Below are 23,889 nucleotides of genomic sequence, written 5' to 3' on the forward strand. Positions count from 1 at the left end.
ACAACTCGTTATTATTAGGGCCCGAGCACCGAAGGCGCAGGCGAAGCCTGCACCGGAGGTGCAAAGCCCTATTGTTTTTGGAATGTTTATTAGGGCCCGAGCACCGAAGGCGCAGGCGAAGCCTGCACCGGAGGTGCAAAGCCCTATTGTTTTTGGTCCGTTTATTATTATTATTATTATTATTATTATTACGCTTCTTGTCCCTTTCGCTCATTTTTGAGGCATTTCCGATACTCGAAAACTCATACAAATTGGCATAGGCCTCAAACTCGGCGAAAATTTTAAATTTCCATAGAGGCTGGACTTTGGCGTGGTTCAGGAGCTCTATAGCGCCCCCAAACGTCGGCAGTGGCTGGGATGAAGTTTGTCCAATGTACACCAACTTTGGTACGCTCATTGACCTCCTCATAAATAACAAGGATCACTTGGTTTTATTTGACTCCGCCCAACAGGAAGTCGGCCATTTTGACAGGAAGTTGCAAAATAAAAAGTTTCCCGCTAAGTTTCGGAAGGGTTAAGATGTTTGAAAACTCCTAAAATTTTACAGAGCTATTTGGCTTAGACGAAACTTTGACCTTAAGTTGGAATTTCGTAAATTCGTGTTTCATCAGCTCCCTAGCGCCACCTATTTTATATCACATTTATAAAAAGCTCTCAGCCTCTTGATGATTGGCAGATTAAATAAGGCCTCGAAGTGACTTAGATATATATTGACATTTTTGTCGTGTGTAGCTAGATGACTCTACAGCGCCCCCTATTTGGTTCGGCTAATAAATTAGCCGTGGCCTTCTCAAAAATTCTCAGATATTCTCGATTTTTGACAGAAACATAGACAATATGATTCTGCACATATTAGCAATCGGAATGCATTAGCTCCGCCCAACAGGAAGTCGGCCATTTTGGAATTTGTGGAATTTTTACATATTTTTCAAAAACTCATTCGAACTCCTCCTAGAGTCTTTGTCAGATTACCTCTAAATTGTCAGTGGATAGTCCCCAGACATACATGGTGATAAATTGCGAAGGAATAGTCGATAGCTGAAACGATGACGTAATGGCAGGCAATTAATTTAATGGAGACGCAACACTAGACCAAAGTGAAACCATGACACGGTCAGAACACACATGATTGAAAATTCATGAAACTTTCCAAAAACACAACAGACATCATAAGACACGTTTTTAGTATTGGTAAGACTGACTCCGCCCAACAGGAAGTCGGCCATTTTGAAAAAAGTGCATTTTACACACATTTTTTGCATACTTTGTCAAACTCCTCCTAGGGAATTCGTTGAATACTCTTGATATTTGTCAGCAATAAACTACTAACAGACCTGATGATAAATTGCGAAGGAATAGTCGATATCTTAAACGAGGACGAAATGGCGGACAGTTGAGTTGCTGGAGATACCCCATTAAAACAGGAAGTGAATACATTCTGGTGTTGGTAGGTGTTTGAGGAGGTTAAAAAGTATGAAAACTCACAAAACTTTACAGGCCTGCTTGATTTACGTGGTTCTTTGGTCTGAAATTGAAATTTCATATATACGCATTTCATTGGCTCTATAGCGCCACCTAGGTTGCAATGAATATGTGACATTACGGGAATGCTCAAAAACTCTTGAAAATTGTCAGATTGCGTAGGACCTAAAAACACTTTACAAATATTGTGAAATATTTTTCATATGTAGCTAGCGGACTCTACAGCGCCCCCTAATTTGTTCAGTTAATAAATTAGCTCTGGATGTGTCAAAATTGATCTAATCTTCTCCAATTTTGGTAGGTATGTAGATACTGTAACACTGCACAAATTTGCAATTGGCTTGTATTAGCTCCGCCCAACAGGAAGTCAGCCATATTGGAATTTGTGAAATTTTTACATATTTTTCACAAACTCATTTAAGCTGCTTCTTAAGTCTTAGGTAGATTACCTTTTAATTAGCTGTGAATGAACATCAGACACAGTTGATGAAAATTGCCAAAGGAATAGTTGATTGCTAAAACGGTGACGTAATGGCGAGCAATTGATTCACTAGAGACGCAACACTAAACCAAAGTGAAACAATGACACGGTCAGAACACAGATGATTAAAAATTCATGAAACTTGGCAAAAACACAAGAGACATCATTAGACACGTTGTCAGTATTGGTAGGACTGACTCCGCCCAACAGGAAGTCGGCCATTTTGAAACATCTGCATTTTACACACATTCTTTGCGTATGTTGTCAAACTACTCCTAGAAAATTTAATGAATTCTCTTGGTATTTGGTAAAAATAAACATGGAACATATCTGATGATAAATTGTGAAGGAATAATCGATATCTCAAACGAGGAGGAAATGGCAGACGGTTGAATTTTTGAGATGACACATCAAAACAGGTGGTTGACACCTAGGTAATGCTAGGTGTTTTGAGGAAGTTATAACAGAGAAAAGCTCACAAAATTTGACCGGCCTGCTTATCTGAGGCTGTTCTTTGATGTATGATTAAAATTTATAATACATGTCCTTTCACAGCTCTATACCGCCACCTACATTTTAAATGAATATTTGACAGGATAGAAAACTGTTGAAAATTGCTACACTTAATAAGCCCCTAAAATTACTTGCACCGGTTTCTCGGTCTGGCCCGGTACGATTTGCGCTGTTGTGCGAGGGCCCTACGTCCCCCTGTGACAGGGGGACAACTCGTTATTATTATTATTATTATTTTTATTTACAAACTTCGCGCCCATTTTTGAGGCCTTTCCGATACTCGAAAACTCATGCATTTTGGCACAGACATCAAAACCCGTGAAAAATTTGAAATTCCATGGTTCATGGGTTTGGGCGTGGTTCAGGAGCTCTATAGCGCCCCCAAACGTTGCCAGTGGCCGGGATAAAGTTTGTCCAATGTGCACCAACTTTGGTACGCTCATTGACCTCATTATACCGATCAAGAATCACTTGGATTTATTTGACTCCGCCTAACAGGAAGTCGGCCATTTTGGCAGGAAGTCGCAAAATAAAAAGTTTCCCGTGGTGTTTTGGGTGGGTTACTATGTTCGAAAACTCATAAAATTTCACAGGCCTATTGCGCATAGGCTGTACTTTGATGTAAAATTGGAATTTTTCATATTCATAATTTATCAGCTCTCTAGCGCCACCTATTTTATATGACATTTATAGAAAGCTCTTAGCCTCTTCTAAATTAGCAGACCCAATAATGCCTTTAAATAATTTCGAGAAATGTAATCATTTTTCTAATGTGGTGCTAAATGACTCTACAGCGCCCCCTATTTGGTTTAGGCTAATAAATTAGCGGTAGCTGTCTCAAATTTTCCCCAATGTTAAAAATTTTTGGTAGAAACATAGATATTACGATGCCACACATAATACCCTTTGGCATGTATTAGCTCCGCCCAATAGGAAGTCGGCCATTTTGAAAAATGTTAAATTTTTACACATTTTTCACATACTCATTCGAACTCCTCCTAGAGTCTTTGTCAGATTACAACTAAATGGTCTGTGGATAGTCTCCAGACATACATGGTGCTAAATTGCGAAGGAATAGTCGATAGCTGAAACGATGACGTACTGGCGGGCAATTGATTTAATGGAGACACAACACTAAACCAAATAGAAACATTAGCATGGTCAGAATACAGCTGCTTGGAAATTCATGAAACTTGGCAAAAACATAAAAGACATCATTACACACATTTTTAGTGTTGATATGATTGACTCCGCCCAACAAGAAGTCGGCCATTTTGAAAAACGTGCATTTTACACACATTTTTTGCATACTTTGTCGAACTCCTCCTAGGGAAATTGTTGAATACTCTTGATATTTGTCAGCAATAAACTACTACCATCCGTGATGATAAATTGCGAAGGAATAGTCGATATCTTAAACGAGGACGAAATGGCGGACAGTTGAATTGCTGGAGATACTCCATTAAAATAGGAAGTAAATACATTCTGGTGTTAGTAGGTGTTTGAGGAGGTTAAACAGGTTGAAAACTCTCGAAACTTTACAGGCCTGCTTGATTTAAGCGGTCCTTTGATTAAAAATTGAAATTTCATATATACATATTTCATTGGCTCTATAGCGCCACCTAGGTTTCAATGCATATTTGACATTACGGAAATGCTCAAAAACTCTTGAAAATTGTGAGATTCCATAAGATCTAAAAACACTTTACAAATATTGTGATAATTTTTTCATGTGTAGCTAGCGGACTCTATAGCGCCCCCTAATTCATTCGTTTAATAAATTAGCTGTGGATGTGTCACAATTTGCCTAATCTTCTCAAATTTTGGTAGGAGCGTAGATACTATGACTCTGCACATATTTGCAATTGGTTTGTATTAGCTCCGCCCAACAGGAAGTCGGCCATATTGGATTTTGTAATTTTTTTACACTTTTTTTCACAAACTCATTTTAACTGCTCCTAAAGTGTTTGTCAGATTACCTCTAAATTAGCTGAGAATGAACATCAGACACAGTTGATGAAAATTGCCAAAGGAATAGTTGATCGCTAAAACGGTGACGTAATGGCGAGCAATTGATTGAATAGAGACGCAACACTAAACCAAAGTGAAACCATGACACAGTCAGAACACAGATGATTAAAAATTCATGAAACTTGGCAAAAGCACAAGAGACATCATTAGACACGTTTTCAGTATTGGTAGGACTGACTCCGCCCAACAGGAAGTCGGCCATTTTGAAATATCTGAATTTTGCATACATTTTTTGCGTATGTTGTCAAACTACTCCTAGAAATTTTGTTGAATTCTCTTGGTATTTGGTAAAAATAAACATTGAACATATCTGATGATAAATTGTGAAGAAATAGTCGATATCTTAAACGAGGAGGGAATGGCGGACGGTTGAATGTTTGAGATGCCACATCAAAACTGGAGGTTGACACATAGGTAATGCTAGGAGTTTTGAGGACGTTATAAGAGAGAAAAGCTCACAAACTTTGACAGGCCTGCTTATCTGAGGCTGTTGTTTGATCTAGAATTAGAATTTCAAATATATGTGTTTTAACAGCTCTATAGCGCCACCTGTATTTTAAATGGGTATTTCACATTTTTGGCAGGATAGAAAACTCTTGAAAATTACCACACTTAATAAGACCTCAAAATTACTTTCACCGGTTTCTCGGTTTGGCCCAGTACGATTTGCGCTGTTGTGCGAGGGCCCTACGTCCCCCTGTGACAGGGGGACAACTCGTTATTTTTATTTTTAAACTTCGCGCCCATTTTTGAGGCCTTTCTGATACTCGAAAACTCTTGAATTTTGGCACAGACATCAAAGCCGGTGAAAAATTTGAAATTTCACAGTTCCTGGGCTTGGGCGTTGATCAGGAGCTCTATAGCGCCCCCAAACGTTGCTAGTGGCCGGGATAAAGTTTGTCCAATGTGCACCAACTTTGGTACGCTCATTGACCTCATTATACCGATCAAGAATCACTTGGATTTATTTGACTCCGCCTAACAGGAAGTCGGCCATTTTGGCAGGAAGTCGCAAAATAAAAAGTTTCCCGTGGTGTTTTGGGTGGGTTACGATGTTCGAAAACTCATAAAATTTCACACGCATATTGGGCATAGGCTGTACTTTGATGTAAAATTGGAATTTTTCATATTCATAATTTATCAGCTCTCTAGCGCCACCTATTTTATATGACATTTATAGAAAGCTCTTAGCCTCTTCTAAATAAGCAGACCCAATAATGCCTTTAAATGATTTCGAGAAATGTAATCGTTTTTCTAATGTGCAGCTAAATGACTCTACAGCGCCCCCTATTTGGTTTAGGCTAATAAATTAGCGGTAGCTGTCTCAAATTTTCTCCAATGTTCAAGATTTTTGGTAGAAACATAGATATTACGATGCCACACATAATACCCATTGGCATGTATTAGCTCCGCCCAACAGGAAGTCGGCCATTTTGAAAAATGTTAAATTTTTACACATTTTTCACGAACTCATTCGAACTCCTCCTAGAGTCTTTGTCAGATTACAACTAAATTGTCTGTGGATAGTCTCCAGACATACGTGGTGCTAAATTGCGAAGGAATAGTCGATAGCTGAAACGATGACGTAATGGCGGGCAATTGATTTAATGGAGACACAACACTAAACCAAATAGAAACATTAGCATGGTCAGAATACAGCTGCTTGGAAATTCATGAAACTTGGCAAAAATATAAAAGACATCATTACACACGTTTTCAGTGTTGATATGATTGACTCCGCCCAACAGGAAGTCGGCCATTTTGAAAAATGTGCATTTTACACACATTTTTTGCATACTTTGTCGAACTCCTCCTAGGGAATTTGTTGAATACTCTTGATATTTGTCAACAATAAACTACTACCATCCTTGATGATAAATTGCGAAGGAATAGTCGATATCTTAAACGAGGACGAAATGGCGGACAGTTGAATTGCTTGAGATACCCCATTAAAATAGGAAGTAAATACATTCTAGTGTTAGTAGGTGTTTGAGGAGGTTAAACAGGTTGAACACTCACAAAACTTTTCAGGCCTGCTTGATTTAAGCAGTACTTTGATTAAAAATTGAAATTTCTTATATACATATTTCATTGGCTCTATAGCGCCACCTAGGTTTCAATGCATATTTGACATTACGGAAATGCTCAAAAACTCTTGAAAATTGTCAGATTCCATAAGATCTAAAAAACACTTTACAAATATTGCGATAATTTTTTCATGTGTAGCTAGCGGACTCTACAGCGCCCCCTAATTCGTACGGTTAATAAATTAGCTTTGGATGTGTCAAAATTTGTCTAATCTTTTCGAATTTTGGTAGGAGCGTAGATACTATGACTTTGCACATATTTGCAATTGGTTTGTATTAGCTCCGCCCAACAGGAAGTCGGCCATTTTGAAATTTGTGTAATTTTTACAAATTTTTAACAAACTCATTTAAACTGCTCCTAAAGTCTTTGTCAGATTACCTCTAAATTAGCTGAGAATGAACATCAGACACAGTTGATGAAAATTGCCAAAGGAATAATTGATCGCTAAAACGATGACGTAATGGCGGGCAATTGATTGACTAGAGACGCAACACTAAACCAAAGTGAAACCATGACACAGTCAGAACACAGATGATTAAAAATTCATGAAACTTGGCAAAAACACAAGAGACATCATTAGACACGTTTTCAGTATTGGTAGGACTGACTCCGCCCAACAGGAAGTCGGCCATTTTGAAATATCTGAATTTTACATACATTTGTTGTGTATATTGTCAAACTACTCCTAGAAATTTTCTTGAATTCTCTTGGTATTTGGTAAAAATAAACATTAAACATATCTGATGATAAATTGTGAAGGAATAGTCGATATCTCAAACGAGGACGAAATGGCAGATGGTTGAATTTGTGAGATGCCACATCAAAACAGGAGGTGAAAACCTAGGTAATGCCAGGTGTTTTGAGGAGGTTATAACGGAGAAAAACTCACAAAATTTGACCAGTCTGCTTATCTAAGGCTGTTGTTTGATGTAGAATTAGAATTTAAAATACATGTATTTTAACAGCGCTATAGCGCTACCTGTATTTTAAATGGATATTTCACATGTTTAACAGGATAGAAAACTCTTGAAAATTGGCACACTCAATAAGACCTTAAAATTACTTTTACCGGTTTCTCGGTTTGGCCCGGTACGATTTGCGCTGTTGTGCGAGGGCCCTACGTCCCCCTGTGACAGGGGGACAACTCGTTATTAGGGCCCGAGCACCGAAGGCGCAGGCGAAGCCTGCACCGGAGGTGCAAAGCCCTATTGTTTTTGGTCCGTTTATTATTATTATTATTAGGGCCCGAGCACCGAAGGCGCAGGCGAAGCCTGCACCGGAGGTGCAAAGCCCTATTGTTTTTGGTCCGTTTATTAGGGCCCGAGCACCGAAGGCGCAGGCGAAGCCTGCACCGGAGGTGCAAAGCCCTATTGTTTTTGATCCGTTTATTATTATTATTAGGGCCCGAGCACCGAAGGCGCAGGCGAAGCCTGCACCGGAGGTGCAAAGCCCTATTGTTTTTGGTCCGTTTATTATTAGGGCCCGAGCACCGAAGGCGCAGGCGAAGCCTGCACCGGAGGTGCAAAGCCCTATTGTTTTTGGTCCGTTTATTATTATTATTATTATTCTGCCTCTTTGCGTCCATTTTTGAGGCCTTTCCGATACTCGAAAACTCACGCATTTTGGCACAGGCCTCAAGCTCGGCGAAAATTTTAAAGTTCCATAGAGGCTGGACTTTGGCGTTGTTCAGGAGCTCTATAGCGCCCCCAAACGTCGGCAGTGGCCGGGATGAAGTTTGTCCAACGTGCACCAACTTTGGTACACTCATTGACCTCCTCATAAACAACAAGAATCACTAGGTTTTATTTGACTCCGCCCAACAGGAAGTCGGCCATTTTGACAGGAAGTTGCAAAATAAAAAGTTTCCCGCTGGGTTTCGGAGTGGTTAGGATGTTTGAAAACTCCTAAAATTTTACAGAGCTATTTGGCCTTGGCCATACTTTGACCTTCAGTTGGAATTTCGTAAATTCGTCTTTCATCAGCTCTCTAGCGCCACCTATTTTATATCACATTTATAAAAAGCTCTCAGCCTCTTGATAATTGGCAGATTCAATAAGTCTTTGAAATGATTTAGAAATATTTTGTCGTTTTTCTCATGTGTAGCTAGATGACTCTACAGCGCCCCCTATTTTATTTAGGCCATTAAATTAGCTGTAGCTGTCTCAAAATTTCTCCAATATTCTCGATTTTTGGCAACAACATAGAAACTATCATCCCGCACATATTACCCATTGGCTGGTATTAGCTCCGCCCAACAGGAAGTCGGCCATTTTGAAATTTGTGAAATTTTTACACATTTTTCACGAACTCATTCAAACTCCTCCTAGAGTCTTTGTCAGATTATCTCTAAATTGGGCGTGGGTAGGCTCCAGACATACGTGGTGATAAATTGCGAAGGAATAGTCGATAGCTGAAACGATGACAAAATGGCAGGCAATTAATTTAATGGAGAAGCAACACTAAACAAAAGTGAAACCATGACACGGTCATAACACAGATGATTGAAAATTCATGAAACTTGGCAAAAACACAAGAGACATCATAAGACACGTTTTTAGTATTGGTAAGACTGACTCCGCCCAACAGGAAGTCGGCCATTTTGAAAAAAGTGTGTTTTACACACATTTTTTGCATACTTTGTCGAACTCCTCCTAGGGAATTTGTTGAATACTCTTGATATTTGTCAGCAATAAACTACTACCATACCTGATGATAAATTGCGAAGGAATAGTCAATATCTTAAACAAGGACGAAATGGCAGACAGTTGAACTGCTTGAGATACCCCATTAAAACAGGAAGTGAACACATTCTGGTGTTGGCAGGTGTTTGAGGAGGTAAAACAGGTTGAAAACTCACGAAAATTTACAGGCCTGCTTGAATTAAGCAGTACTTTCATCTGAAATTAAAATTTCTTGTATACGTATTTCATTGGCTCTATAGCGCCACCTAGGTTTCAATGCATATTTGACATTACGGGAATGCTCAAAACCTCTTGAAAATTGACAGATTGCATAAGACCTAAAAACACTTTACAAATATTTTGACAATTTTTTCATGTATAGCTAGCGGACTCTACAGCGCCCCCTAATTTGTTTGTTTAATAAATTAGCTGTGGATGTGTCAAAATTTGTCTAATCTTCTCAAATTTTGGTAGGATCGTAGATAGTATGACCCTGCACATATTTGCAATTGGCTTGTATTAGCTCCGCCCCACAGGAAGTCGGCCATATTGGAATTTGTAATATTTTTACACATTTTTCACAAACTCATTTAAACTGCTCCTAAAGTCTTTGTCAGATTACCTCTTATTTCGCTGTAAATGAACAACAGACATATTTGATGATAACTGCCAAAGGATTAGTTGATCGGTAAAACGGTGACCCAATGGCGAGCAATTGATTCACTAGAGACGCAACACTAAACCAATGTGAAACCATGACACGGTCAGAAAACAGATTATTGAAAATTCATGAAACTTGGCAAAAACACAAAAGACATCATTACACACATTTTCAGCATTGGTAGGACTGACTCCACCCAACAGGAAGTCGGCCATTTTGAAATATCTGCATTTTACAAATTTTTTTGCGTATGTTGTCAAACTACTCCTAGCAAATTTTGTTGAATTCTCTTGATATTTGGTAAAAATAAACATTGAACATATCTGATGATAAATTGTGAAGGAATAGTCGATATCTTAAACGAGGACGAAATGGCAGATGGTTGAATTTGTGAGATGCCACATCAAAACAGGAGGTGAAAACCTAGGTAATGCTAGGTGTTTTGAGGAGGTTATAACGAAGAAAAACTCACAAAATTTGACCGGCCTGCTTATCTAAGGCTGTTGTTTGATGTAGAATTAGAATTTCAAATACATGTATTTTAACAGCGCTATAGCGCCACCTGTATTTTAAATGGATATTTCACATGTTTAACAGGATAGAAAACTCTTGAAAATTGGCACACTCAATAAGACCTTAAAATTACTTTTACAGGTTTCTCGGTTTGGCCCGGTACGATTTGCGCTGTTGTGCGAGGGCCCTACGTCCCCCTGTGACAGGGGGACAACTCGTTATTATTATTATTATTATTATTATTCTGCCTCTTTGCGTCCATTTTTGAGGCATTTCCGATACTCGAAAACTCACGCATTTTGGCACAGACCTCAAGCTCGGCGAAAATTTTAAAGTTCCATAGAGGCTGGACTTTGGCGTTGTTCAGGAGCTCTATAGCGCCCCCAAACGTCGGCAGTGGCCGGGATGAAGTTTGTCCAACGTGCACCAACTTTGGTACGCTCATTGACCTCCTCATAAACAACAAGAATCACAAGGTTTTATTTGACTCCGCCCAACAGGAAGTCGGCCATTTTGACAGGAAGTTGCAAAATAAAAAGTTTCCCGCTGGGTTTCGGAGGGGTTAGGATGTTTAAAAACTCCTAAAACTTTACAGAGCTATTTGGCTTAGGCCATACTTTGACCGTAAGTTGGAATTTTGTAAATTCGTCTTTCATCAGCTCTCTAGCGCCACCTATTTTATATCATATTTATGAAAAGCTCTCAGCCTCTTGATAATTGGCAGATTCAATAAGTCTTTGAAATGATTTAGGAATATTTTGTCGTTTTTCTCATGTGTAGCTAGAGGACTCTACAGCGCCCCCTATTTTGTTTAGGCCATTAAATTAGCTGTAGCTGTCTCAAAATTTCTCCAATATTCTCGATTTTTGGCAACAACATAGAAACTATCATCCCGCACATATTACCCATTGGCTTGTACTAGCTCTGCCCAACAGGAAGTCGGCCATTTTGAAATTTGTGGAATTTTTACACATTTTTCACCAACTCATTCAAACTCCTCCTAGAGTCTTTGTCATATTACCTCTAAATTTGGTGTGGATAGGCTCCAGACATACATGGTGATAAATTGCGAAGGAATAGTCGATAGCTGAAACGATGACGTAATGGCGGACAATTAATTTAATGGAGACGCAACACTAGACCAAAGTGAAACCATGACACGGTCATAAAACAGATGATTGAAAAATCATGAAACTTGGTAAAAACACAAGAGACATCATAAGACACGTTTTTAGTATTGGAATGATTGACTCCGCCCAACAGGAAGTCGGCCATTTTGAAATATGTGCATTTTACACACATTTTTTGCATACTTTGTCGAACTCCTCCTAGGGAATTTGTTGAATACTCTTGATATTTGTCAGCAAAAAACTACTACCATCCGTGATGATAAATTGCGAAGGAATAGTCGATATCTTAAACGAGGACGAAATGGCGGACAGTTGAACTGCTTGAGATGCCCCATTAAAACAGGAAGTGGATACATTCTGGTGTTAGTAGGTGTTTGAGGAGGTTAAAAAGGTTGAAAACTCTCGAAAATTTACAGGCCTGCTTGAATTAAGCAGTACTGTCATCTGAAATTAAAATTTCTTGTATACGTATTTCATTGGCTCTATAGCGCCACCTAGGTTTCAATGCATATTTGACATTATGGGACTGCTCAAAACCTCTTGAAAATTGACAGATTGCATAAGACCTAAAAACACTTTACAAATATTTTGACAATTTTTTCATGTATAGCTAGCAGACTCTACAGCGCCCCCTAATTCGTTTGTTTAATAAATTAGCTGTGGATGTGTCAAAATTTGTCTAATCTTCTCAAATTTTGGTAGGATCGTAGATAGTATGACCCTGCACATATTTGCAATTGGCTTGTATTAGCTCCGCCCAACAGGAAGTCGGCCATATTGGATTTTGTAATATTTTTACAAATTTTTCACAAACTAATTTAAACTGCTCCTAAAGTCTTTGTCAGATTACCTCTTATTTCGCTGTAAATGAACAACAGACATATTTGATGATAATTGCCAAAGGATTAGTTGATCGGTAAAACGGTGACCCAATGGCGAGCAATTGAGTCACTAGAGACGCAACACTAAACCAAAGTGAAACCATGACACGGTCAGAAAACAGATTATTGAAAATTCATGAAACTTGGCAAAAACACAAAAGACATCATTACACACATTTTCAGCATTGGTAGGACTGACTCCGCCCAACAGGAAGTCGGCCATTTTGAAATATCTGCATTTTACACACATTTTTTGTGTACATTGTCAAACTACTCCTAGCAAATTTGATGAATTCTCTTGGTATTTGGTAAAAATAAACATTGAACATATCTGATGACAAATTGTGAAGGAATAGTCGATATCTCAAACGAGGACGAAATGGCAGATGGTTGAATTTTTGAGATCCCACATCAAAACAGGAGGTGAAAACCTAGGTAATGCCAGGTGTTTTGAGGAGGTTATAACGGAGAAAAACTCACAAAATTTGACCGGCCTGCTTATCTAAGGCTGTTCTTTGATGTAGAATTAGAATTTCAAATACATGTATTTTAACAGCGTTAAAGCGCCACCTGTATTTTAAATGGATATTTCACATGTTTAACAGGAAAGAAAACTCTTGAAAATTGGCACACTCAATAAGACCTCAAAATTACTTCTACCGGTTTCTCGGTTTGGCCCGGTACGATTTGCGCTGTTGTGCGAGGGCCCTACGTCCCCCTGTGACAGGGGGACAACTCGTTATTATTATTATTATTATTATTATTATTCTGCCTCTTTGCGTCCATTTTTGAGGCATTTCCGATACTCGAAAACTCACGCATTTTGGCACAGGCCTCAAGCTCGGCGAAAATTTTAAAGTTCCATAGAGGCTGGACTAAGGCGTGGTTCAGGAGCTCTATAGCGCCCCCAAACGTAGGCAGTGGCTGGGATGAAGTTTGTCCAATGTACACCAACTTTGGTACGCTCATTGACCTCCTCATAAAGAACAAGGATCAATTTGATTTATTTGACTCCGCCCAACAGGAAGTCGGCCATTTTGACAGGAAGTTGCAAAATAAAAAGTTTCCCGCTGGGTTTCGGAGGGGTTAAGATGTTTGAAAACTCCTAAAATTTTACAGAGCTATTTAGCTTAGGCCAAACTTTGACCTTCAGTTGGAATTTCGTAAATTCGTGTTTCATCAGCTCTCTAGCGCCACCTATTTTATATCACATTTATAAAAAGCTCTAAGCCTCTTGATAATTGGCAGATTCAATAAGTCTTTGAAATGATTTAGAAATATTTTGTCGTTTTTCTCATGTGTAGCTAGATGACTCTACAGCGCCCCCTATTTTATTTAGGCCATTAAATTAGCTGTAGCTGTCTCAAAATTTCTCCAATATTCTCGATTTTTGGCAACAACATAGAGAGTATCATCCCGCACATATTACCCATTGGCTGGTATTAGCTCCGCCCAACAGGAAGTCGGCCATTTTGAAATTTGTGGAATTTTTACACATTTTTCACGAACTCATTCAAACTCCTCCTAGAGTCTTTGTCAGATTATCTCTAAATTGGGCGTGGGTAGGCTCCAGACATACGTGGTGATAAATTGCGAAGGAATAGTCGATAGCTGAAACGATGACGTAATGGCAGGCAATTAATTTAATGGAGAAGCAACACTAAACAAAAGTGAAACCATGACACGGTCATAACACAGATGATTGAAAATTCATGAAACTTGGCAAAAACACAAGAGACATCATAAGACACGTTTTTAGTATTGGTAAGACTGACTCCGCCCAACAGGAAGTCGGCCATTTTGAAAAAAGTGTGTTTTACACACATTTTTTGCATACTTTGTCGAACTCCTCCTAGGGAATTTGTTGAATATTCTTGATATTTGTCTGTAATAAACTGCTAACATACTTGATTGTAAATTGCGAAGGAATAGTCGATATCTTAAACGAGGACGAAATGGCGGACAGTTGAATTGCTTGAGATGCCCCGTTAAAACAGGAAGTGAATACATTCTGGTGTTAGTAGGTGTTTGAGGAGGTTAAAAAGGTTGAAAACTCTCGAAAATTTACAGGCCTGCTTGAATTAAGCAGTACTGTCATCTGAAATTAAAATTTCTTGTATACGTATTTCATTGGCTCTATAGCGCCACCTAGGTTTCAATGCATATTTGACATTATGGGAATGCTCAAAACCTCTTGAAAATTGACAGATTGCATAAGACCTAAAAACACTTTACAAATATTTTGACAATTTTTTCATGTATAGCTAGCAGACTCTACAGCGCCCCCTAATTTGTAAGGTTAATAAATTAGCTGTGGATGTGTCAAAATTTGTCTAATCTTCTCAAATTTTGGTAGGATCGTAGATAGTATGACCCTGCACATATTTGCAATTGGCTTGTATTAGCTCCGCCCAACAGGAAGTCGGCCATATTGGAATTTGTAATATTTTTACAAATTTTTCACAAACTAATTTAAACTGCTCCTAAAGTCTTTGTCAGATTACCTCTTGTTTCGCTGTAAATGAACAACAGACATATTTGATGATAATTGCCAAAGGATTAGTTGATCGGTAAAACGGTGACCCAATGGCGAGCAATTGAGTCACTAGAGACGCAACACTAAACCAAAGTGAAACCATGACATGGTCAGAAAACAGATTATTGAAAATTCATGAAACTTGGCAAAAACACAAAAGACATCATTACACACATTTTCAGCATTGGTAGGACTGACTCTGCCCAACAGGAAGTCGGCCATTTTGAAATATCTGCATTTTACACACATTTTTTGTGTACATTGTCAAACTACTCCTAGCAAATTTGATGAATTCTCTTGGTATTTGGTAAAAATAAACATTGAACATATCTGATGATAAATTGTGAAGGAATAGTCGATATCTCAAACGAGGACGAAATGGCAGATGGTTGAATTTTTGAGATCCCACATCAAAACAGGAGGTGAAAACCTAGGTAATGCCAGGTGTTTTGAGGAGGTTATAACGGAGAAAAACTCACAAAATTTGACCAGCCTGCTTATCCAAGGCTGTTGTTTGATGTAGAATTAGAATTTCAAATACATGTATTTTAACAGCGCCATAGCGCCACCTGTATTTTAAATGGATATTTCACATGTTTAACAGGATAGAAAACTCTTGAAAATTGGCACACTCAATAAGACCTCAAAATTACTTTTACCGGTTTCTCGGTTTGGCCCGGTACGATTTGCGCTGTTGTGCGAGGGCCCTACGTCCCCCTGTGACAGGGGGACAACTCGTTATTATTATTAGGGCCCGAGCACCGAAGGCGCAGGCGAAGCCTGCACCGGAGGTGCAAAGCCCTATTGTTTTTGGTCCGTTTATTATTATTATTATTCTGCCTCTTTGCGTCCATTTTTGAGGCATTTCCGATACTCGAAAACTCACGTATTTTGGCACAGGCCTCAAACTCGGCGAAAATTTTAAAGTTCCATAGAGGCTGGACTTTGCCATGGTTCAGGAGCTCTATAGCGCCCCCAAACGTCGGCAGTGGCCGGGATGAAGTTTGTCCAATGGGCACCAACTTTGGTAGGCTCATTGACCTCCTCATAAAGAACAAGGAACAATAGGTTTTATTTGACTCCGCCCAACAGGAAGTCGGCCATTTTGGCAGGAAGTCGCAAAATAAAAAGTTTCCCGCTGGGTTTCAGAGGGGTTATGATCTTCGAAAACTCATAAAACTTGAACAGCTCATTTGGCTTAGGATGTACTTTGATAGTCAACTCAAATTTCGCACCTTTATTTTTCATCAGCTCTCTAGCGCCACCAATTTTATATGACATTTATGGAAAGCGCTCAGCCTCTTGACAGTTGGCAGATTCAATAAGGCCTCGAAATGATTTAAATATATATTGTCATTTTTGTTGTGTGTAGCTAGATGACTCTACAGCGCCCCCTATTTGGTTGGGCTAATAAATTAGCCGTGGCCTTCTCAAAAATTCTCAGATATTCTCGATTTTTGGCAGAAACATAGAAAATATGATTCCGCACATATTAGCAATCGGCATGCATTGGCTCCGCCCAACAGGAAGTCGGCCATTTTGGAATTCGTGGAATTTTTACACATTTTTCACGAACTCATTCGAACTCCTCCTAGAGTTTTCGTCACATTACCTCTAATTTGTCTGTGGATAGGCTCCAGACATACTTGGTGATAAATTGCGAAGGAATAGTCGATAGCTGAAAAGATGACGTAACAGCGGGCAATTAATTTAATGGAGACGCAACAGCAGCCCAAATAGAAACATTAGCATGGTCAGAACACAGGTGTTTGAAAAATCATGAAACTTTACAGAAACATAATAGACATCATTACACACATTGACATTATTGGTATGATTGACTCCGCCCAACAGGAAGTCGGCCATTTTGAAATATGTGCATTTTACACACATTTTTTGCTTACTTTGTCAAACTCCTCCTAGGGAATTTGTTGAATACTCTTGATGTTTGTCAGTAATAAACTACTATCAAACCTGATGATAAATTGCGAAGGAATAGTCGATATCTTAAACGAGGACGAAATGGCGGACAGTTGAATTGCTTGAGATGCCCCGTTAAAACAGGAAGTGAATACATTCTGGTGTTGGTAGGTGTTTGAGGAGGTTAAAAAGGTTAAAAACTCTCAAAAATTTACAGGCCTGCTTGATTTAAGCAGTACTTTGATCTGAAATTAAAATTTCATATATACGTATTTCATTGGCTCTATAGCGCCACCTAGGTTTCAATGCATATTTGACATTACGGGAATGCTCAAAACCTCTTGAAAATTGACAGATTGCATAAGACCTAAAAACACTTTACAAATATTTTGACAATTTTTTCATGTATAGCTAGCGGACTCTACAGCGCCCCCTAATTGGTTCGTTTAATAAATTACCTGTGGATGTGTCAAAATTTGTCTAATCTTCTCAAATTTTGGTAGGATCGTAGATAGTATGACCCTGCACATATTTGCAATTGGCTTGTATTAGCTCCGCCCCACAGGAAGTCGGCCATATTGGAATTTGTAATATTTTTACACATTTTTCACAAACTCATTTAAACTGCTCCTAAAGTCTTTGTCAGATTACCTCTTATTTCGCTGTAAATGAACAACAGACATATTTGATGATAATTTCCAAAGGATTAGTTGATCGGTAAAACGGTGACCCAATGGCGAGCAATTGAGTCACTAGAGACGCAACACTAAACCAAAGTGAAACCATGACACGGTCAGAAAACAGATTATTGAAAATTCATGAAACTTGGCAAAAACACAAGAGACATCATTACACACATTTTCAGCATTGGTAGGACTGACTCCGCCCAACAGGAAGTCGGCCATTTTGAAATATCTGAATTTTGCATACATTTTTTGCGTATGTTGTCAAACTACTCCTAGAAATTTTGTTGAACTCTCTTGGTATTTGGTAAATATAAACATTGAACATATCTGATGATAAATTGTGAAGAAATAGTCGATATCTTAAACGAGGAGGGAATGGCGGACGGTTGAATGTTTGAGATGCCACATCAAAACTGGAGGTTGACACATAGGTAATGCTAGGAGTTTTGAGGACGTTATAAGAGAGAAAAGCTCACAAACTTTGACCGGCCTGCTTATCTAAGGCTGTTGTTTGATGTAGAATTAGAATTTCAAATACATGTATTTTAACAGCGCCATAGCGCCACCTGTATTTTAAATGGATATTTCACATGTTTAACAGGATAGAAAACTCTTGAAAATTGGCACACTCAATAAGACCTCAAAATTACTTTTACCGGTTTCTCGGTTTGGCCTGGTACGATTTGCGCTGTTGTGCGAGGGCCCTACGTCCCCCTGTGACAGGGGGACAACTCGTTATTATTATTATTCTGCCTCTTTGCGTCCGTTTTTGAGGCATTTCCGATACTCGAAAACTCACGCATTTTGGCACAGGCCTCAAGCTCGGCGAAAATTTTAAAATTCCATAGAGGCTGGACTTTGGCGTTGTTCAGGAGCTCTATAGCGCCCCCAAACGTCGGCAGTGGCCGGGATGAAGTTTGTCCAACGTGCACCAACTTTGGTACGCTCATTGACCTCCTCATAAACAACAAGAATCACTAGATTTTATTTGACTCCGCCCAACAGGAAGTCGGCCATTTTGACAGGAAGTTGCAAAATAAAAAGTTTCCCGCTGGGTTTCGGAGTGGTTAGGATGTTTGAAAACTCCTAAAATTTTACAGAGCTATTTGGCCTTGGCCATACTTTGACAGTAAGTTGGAATTTCGTAAATTCGTCTTTCATCAGCTCTCTAGCGCCACCTATTTTATATCATATTTATGAAAAGCTCTCAGCCTCTTGATGATTGGCAGATTCAATAAGTCTTTGAAATGATTTAGGAATATTTTGTCGTTTTTCTCATGTGTAGCTAGAGGACTCTACAGCGCCCCCTATTTTGTTTAGGCCATTAAATTAGCTGTAGCTGTCTCAAAATTTCTCCAATATTCTCGATTTTTGGCAACAACATAGAAACTATCATCCCGCACATATTACCCATTGGCTTGTACTAGCTCCGCCCAACAGGAAGTCGGCCATTTTGAAATTTGTGGAATTTTTACACATTTTTCACGAACTCATTCAAACTCCCCCTAGAGTCTTTGTCATATTACCTCTAAATTTTGTATGGATAGGCTCCAGACATACTTGGTGATAAATTGCGAAGGAATAGTCGATAGCTGAAACGATGACGTAATGGCGGACAATTAATTTAATGGAGACGCAACACTAGACCAAAGTGAAACCATGACACAGTCATAAAACAGATTATTGAAAAATCATGAAACTTGGTAAAAACACAAGAGACATAATAAGACAAGTTTTTAGAATTGGAATGATTGACTCCGCCCAACAGGAAGTCGGCCATTTTGAAATATGTGCATTTTACACACATTTTTTGCATACTTTGTCGAACTCCTCCTAGGGAATTTGTTGAATACTCTTGATATTTGTCAGTAATAAACTACTAACACACCTGATGATAAATTGCGAAGGAATAGTCGATATCTTAAACGAGGACGAAATGGCGGACAGTTGAATTGCTTGAGATGCCCCGTTAAAACAGGAAGTGAATACATTCTGGTGTTAGTAGGTGTTTGAGGAGGTTAAAAAGGTTAAAAACTCTCAAAAATTTACAGGCCTGCTTGATTTAAGCAGTAGTTTGATCTGAAATTAAAATTTCATATATACGTATTTCATTGGCTCTATAGCGCCACCTAGGTTTCAATGCATATTTGACATTACGGGAATGCTCAAAACCTCTTGAAAATTGACAGATTGCATAAGACCTAAAAGCACTTTACAAATATTTTGACAATTTTTTCATGTATAGCTAGCGGACTCTACAGCGCCCCCTAATTGGTTCGTTTAATAAATTAGCTGTGGATGTGTCAAAATTTGTCTAATCTTCTCAAATTTTGGTAGGATCGTAGATAGTATGACCCTGCACATATTTGCAATTGGCTTGTATTAGCTCCGCCCAACAGGAAGTCGGCCATATTGGAATTTGTAATATTTTTACAAATTTTTCACAAACTAATTTAAACTGCTCCTAAAGTCTTTGTCAGATTACCTCTTATTTCGCTGTAAATGAACAACAGACATATTTGATGATAATTGCCAAAGGATTAGTTGATCGGTAAAACGGTGACCCAATGGCGAGCAATTGAGTCACTAGAGACGCAACACTAAACCAAAGTGAAACCATGACATGGTCAGAAAACAGATTATTGAAAATTCATGAAACTTGGCAAAAACACAAAAGACATCATTACACACATTTTCAGCATTGGTAGGACTGACTCCGCCCAACAGGAAGTCGGCCATTTTGAAATATCTGCATTTTACACACATTTTTTGTGTACATTGTCAAACTACTCCTAGCAAATTTGATGAATTCTCTTGGTATTTGGTAAAAATAAACATTGAACATATCTGATGATAAATTGTGAAGGAATAGTCGATATCTCAAACGAGGACGAAATGGCAGATGGTTGAATTTTTGAGATCCCACATCAAAACAGGAGGTGAAAACCTAGATAATGCCAGGTGTTTTGAGGAGGTTATAACGGAGAAAAACTCATAAAATTTGACCAGCCTGCTTATCTAAGGCTGTTGTTTGATGTAGAATTAGAATTTCAAATACATGTATTTTAACAGCGCCATAGCGCCACCTGTATTTTAAATGGATATTTCACATGTTTAACAGGATAGAAAACTCTTGAAAATTGGCACACTCAATAAGACCTCAAAATTACTTTTACCGGTTTCTCGGTTTGGCCCGGTACGATTTGCGCTGTTGTGCGAGGGCCCTACGTCCCCCTGTGACAGGGGGACAACTCGTTATTATTAGGGCCCGAGCACCGAAGGCGCAGGCGAAGCCTGCACCGGAGGTGCAAAGCCCTATTGTTTTTGGTCCGTTTATTATTATTATTTTTATTTACAAACTTCGCGCCCATTTTTGAGGCCTTTTCGATACTCGAAAACTCTTGCATTTTGGCACAGACGTCAAAGCCGGTGAAAAATTTTAAATTACATTGTTCACAGGTTTGGGCGTGGATCAGGAGCTCTATAGCGCCCCCAAACGTTGCCAGTGGCCGGGATAAAGTTTGTCCAATGTGCACCAACTTTGGTACGCTCATTGACCTCATTATACCGATCAAGAATCACTCGGATTTATTTGACTCCGCCTAACAGGAAGTCGGCCATTTTGGCAGGAAGTCGCAAAATAAAAAGTTTCCCGTGGTGTTTTGGGTGGGTTACGATATTCGAAAACTCATAAAATTTCACAGGCCTATTGGGCATAGGATGTACTTTGATGTAAAATTGGAAATTTTCATATTCATAATTTATCAGCTCTCTAGCGCCACCTATTTTATATGACATTTATAGAAAGCTCTTAGCCTCTTCTAAATTAGCAGACCCAATAATGCCTTTAAATCATTTCGAGAAATGTAATCATTTTTCTAATGTGGTGCTAAATGACTCTACAGCGCCCCCTATTTGGTTTAGGCTAATAAATTAGCGGTAGCTGTCTCAAATTTTCCCCAATGTTCAAAATTTTTGGTAGAAACATAGATATTACGATGCCACACATAATACCCATTGGCATGTATTAGCTCCGCCCAACAGGAAGTCGGCCATTTTGAAAAATGTTACATTTTTAAACATTTTTCACATACTCATTCGAACTCCTCCTAGAGTCTTTGTCAGATTACAACTAAATGGTCTGTGGATAGTCTCCAGACATACATGGTGCTAAATTGCGAAGGAATAGTCGATAGCTGAAACGATGATGTAATGGCGGGCAATTGATTTAATGGAGACACAACACTAAACCAAATAGAAACATTAGCATGGTCAGAATACAGCTGCTTGGAAATTCATGAAACTTGGCAAAAACATAAAAGACATCATTACACACATTTTCAGTGTTGATATGATTGACTCCGCCCAACAGGAAGTCGGCCATTTTGAAAAACGTGCATTTTACACACATTTTTTGCATACTTTGTCGAACTCCTCCTAGGGAATTTGTTCAATACTCTTGATATTTGTCAGCAATAAACTACTAACAGACCTGATGATAAATTGCGAAGGAATAGTCGATATCTTAAACGAGGACGAAATGGCGGACAGTTGAGTTGCTGGAGATACCCCATTAAAACAGGAAGTGAATACATTCTGGTGTTGGTAGGTGTTTGAGGAGGTTAAAAAGGTTGAAAACTCTCGAAACTTTACAAGCCTGCTTGATTTAAGTGGTACTTGGATCAAAAATTGAAATTTCATATATACGTATTTCATTGGCTCTATAGCGCCACCTAGGTTTCAATGCATATTTGACATTACGGGAATGCTCAAAAACTCTTGTAAATTGTCAGATTGCATAACACCTAAAAACACTTTACAAATATTGTGATAATTTTTTCATGTGTAGCTAGCTGACTCTACAGCGCCCCCTAATTTGTACGGTTAATAAATTAGCTGTGGATGTGTCAAAATTGGTCTAATCTTCTCAAATTTTGGTAGGAGCGTAGATACTATGACTCTGCACATATTTGCAATTGGTTTGTATTAGCTCTGCCCAACAGGAAGTCGGCCATATTGGATTTTGTAATATTTTTACACTTTTTTTCACAAACTCATTTAAACTGCTCCTAAAGTCTTTGTCAGATTACCTCTAAATTAGCTGAGAATGAACATCAGACACAGTTGATGAAAATTGCCAAAGGAATAGTTGATCGCTAAAACGGTGATGTAATGGCGAGCAATTGACTGACTAGAGACGCAACACTAAACCAAAGTGAAACCATGACACAGTCAGAACACAGATGATTGAAAATTCCTGAAACTTGGCAAAAACACAAGAGACATCATTAGAAACGTTTTCAGTATTGGTAGGACTGACTCCGCCCAACAGGAAGTCGGCCATTTTGAAATATCTGAATTTTACATACATTTTCTGCGTATGTTGTCAGACTACTCCTAGAAATTTTGTTGAATTCTCTTGGTATTTGGTAAAAATAAACATTGAACACATCTGATGATAAATTGTGAAGGAATAGTCGATATCTTAAACGAGGAGGGAATGGCGGACAGTTGAATGTTTGAGATGCCACATCAAAACTGGAGGTTGACACATAGGTAATACTAGGAGTTTTGAGGACGTTATAAGAGAGAAAAGCTCACAAACTTTGACCGGCCTGCTTATCTGAGGCTGTTGTTTGATCTAGAATTAGAATTTCAAATATAAGTGTTTTAACAGCTCTATAGCGCCACCTGTATTTTAAATGGGTATTTCACATTTTTGGAAGGATAGAAAACTCTTGAAAATTACCACACTTAATAAGACCTCAAAATTACTTTCACCGGTTTCTCTATTTGGCCCGGTACGATTTGCGCTGTTGTGCGAGGGCCCTACGTCCCCCTGTGACAGGGGGACAACTCGTTATTATTATTCTGCCTCTTTGCGTCCATTTTTGAGGCATTTCCGATACTCGAAAACTCACGCATTTTGGCACAGGCCTCAAGCTCGGCGAAAATTTTAAAGTTCCATAGAGGCTGGACTTTGGTGTTGTTCAGGAGCTCTATAGCGCCCCCAAACGTCGGCAGTGGCCGGGATGAAGTTTGTCCAACGTGCACCAACTTTGGTACGCTCATTGACCTCCTCATAAACAACAAGAATCACTAGGTTTTATTTGACTCCGCCCAACAGGAAGTCGGCCATTTTGACAGGAAGTTGCAAAATAAAAAGTTTCCCGCTGGGTTTCGGAGGGGTTAGGATGTTTGAAAACTCCTAAAATTTTACAGAGCTATTTGGCTTAGGCCAAACTTTGACCGTAAGTTGGAATTTCGTAAATTCGTCTTTCATCAG

The 23,889-nt window shown here is 38.9% G+C and overlaps 1 long non-coding RNA gene across 1 annotated transcript; it reads left to right on the top strand.

Moving 5' to 3' along the window:
- Positions 1-1,170: 1,170 nt before the first annotated feature.
- On the top strand, positions 1,171-20,948 carry LOC125780986 (uncharacterized). The gene is made up of 3 exons (XR_007424027.1): positions 1,171-1,725; positions 14,760-15,441; positions 20,565-20,948. It is a non-coding gene; the product is annotated as an uncharacterized LOC125780986 (long non-coding RNA).
- Positions 20,949-23,889: the final 2,941 nt, after the last annotated feature.

The sequence above is a fragment of the Astyanax mexicanus genome, chromosome 14 (assembly GCF_023375975.1).
Source record: "Astyanax mexicanus isolate ESR-SI-001 chromosome 14, AstMex3_surface, whole genome shotgun sequence".
In the NCBI taxonomy this organism is placed as follows: Eukaryota; Metazoa; Chordata; class Actinopteri; order Characiformes; family Acestrorhamphidae; genus Astyanax; species Astyanax mexicanus.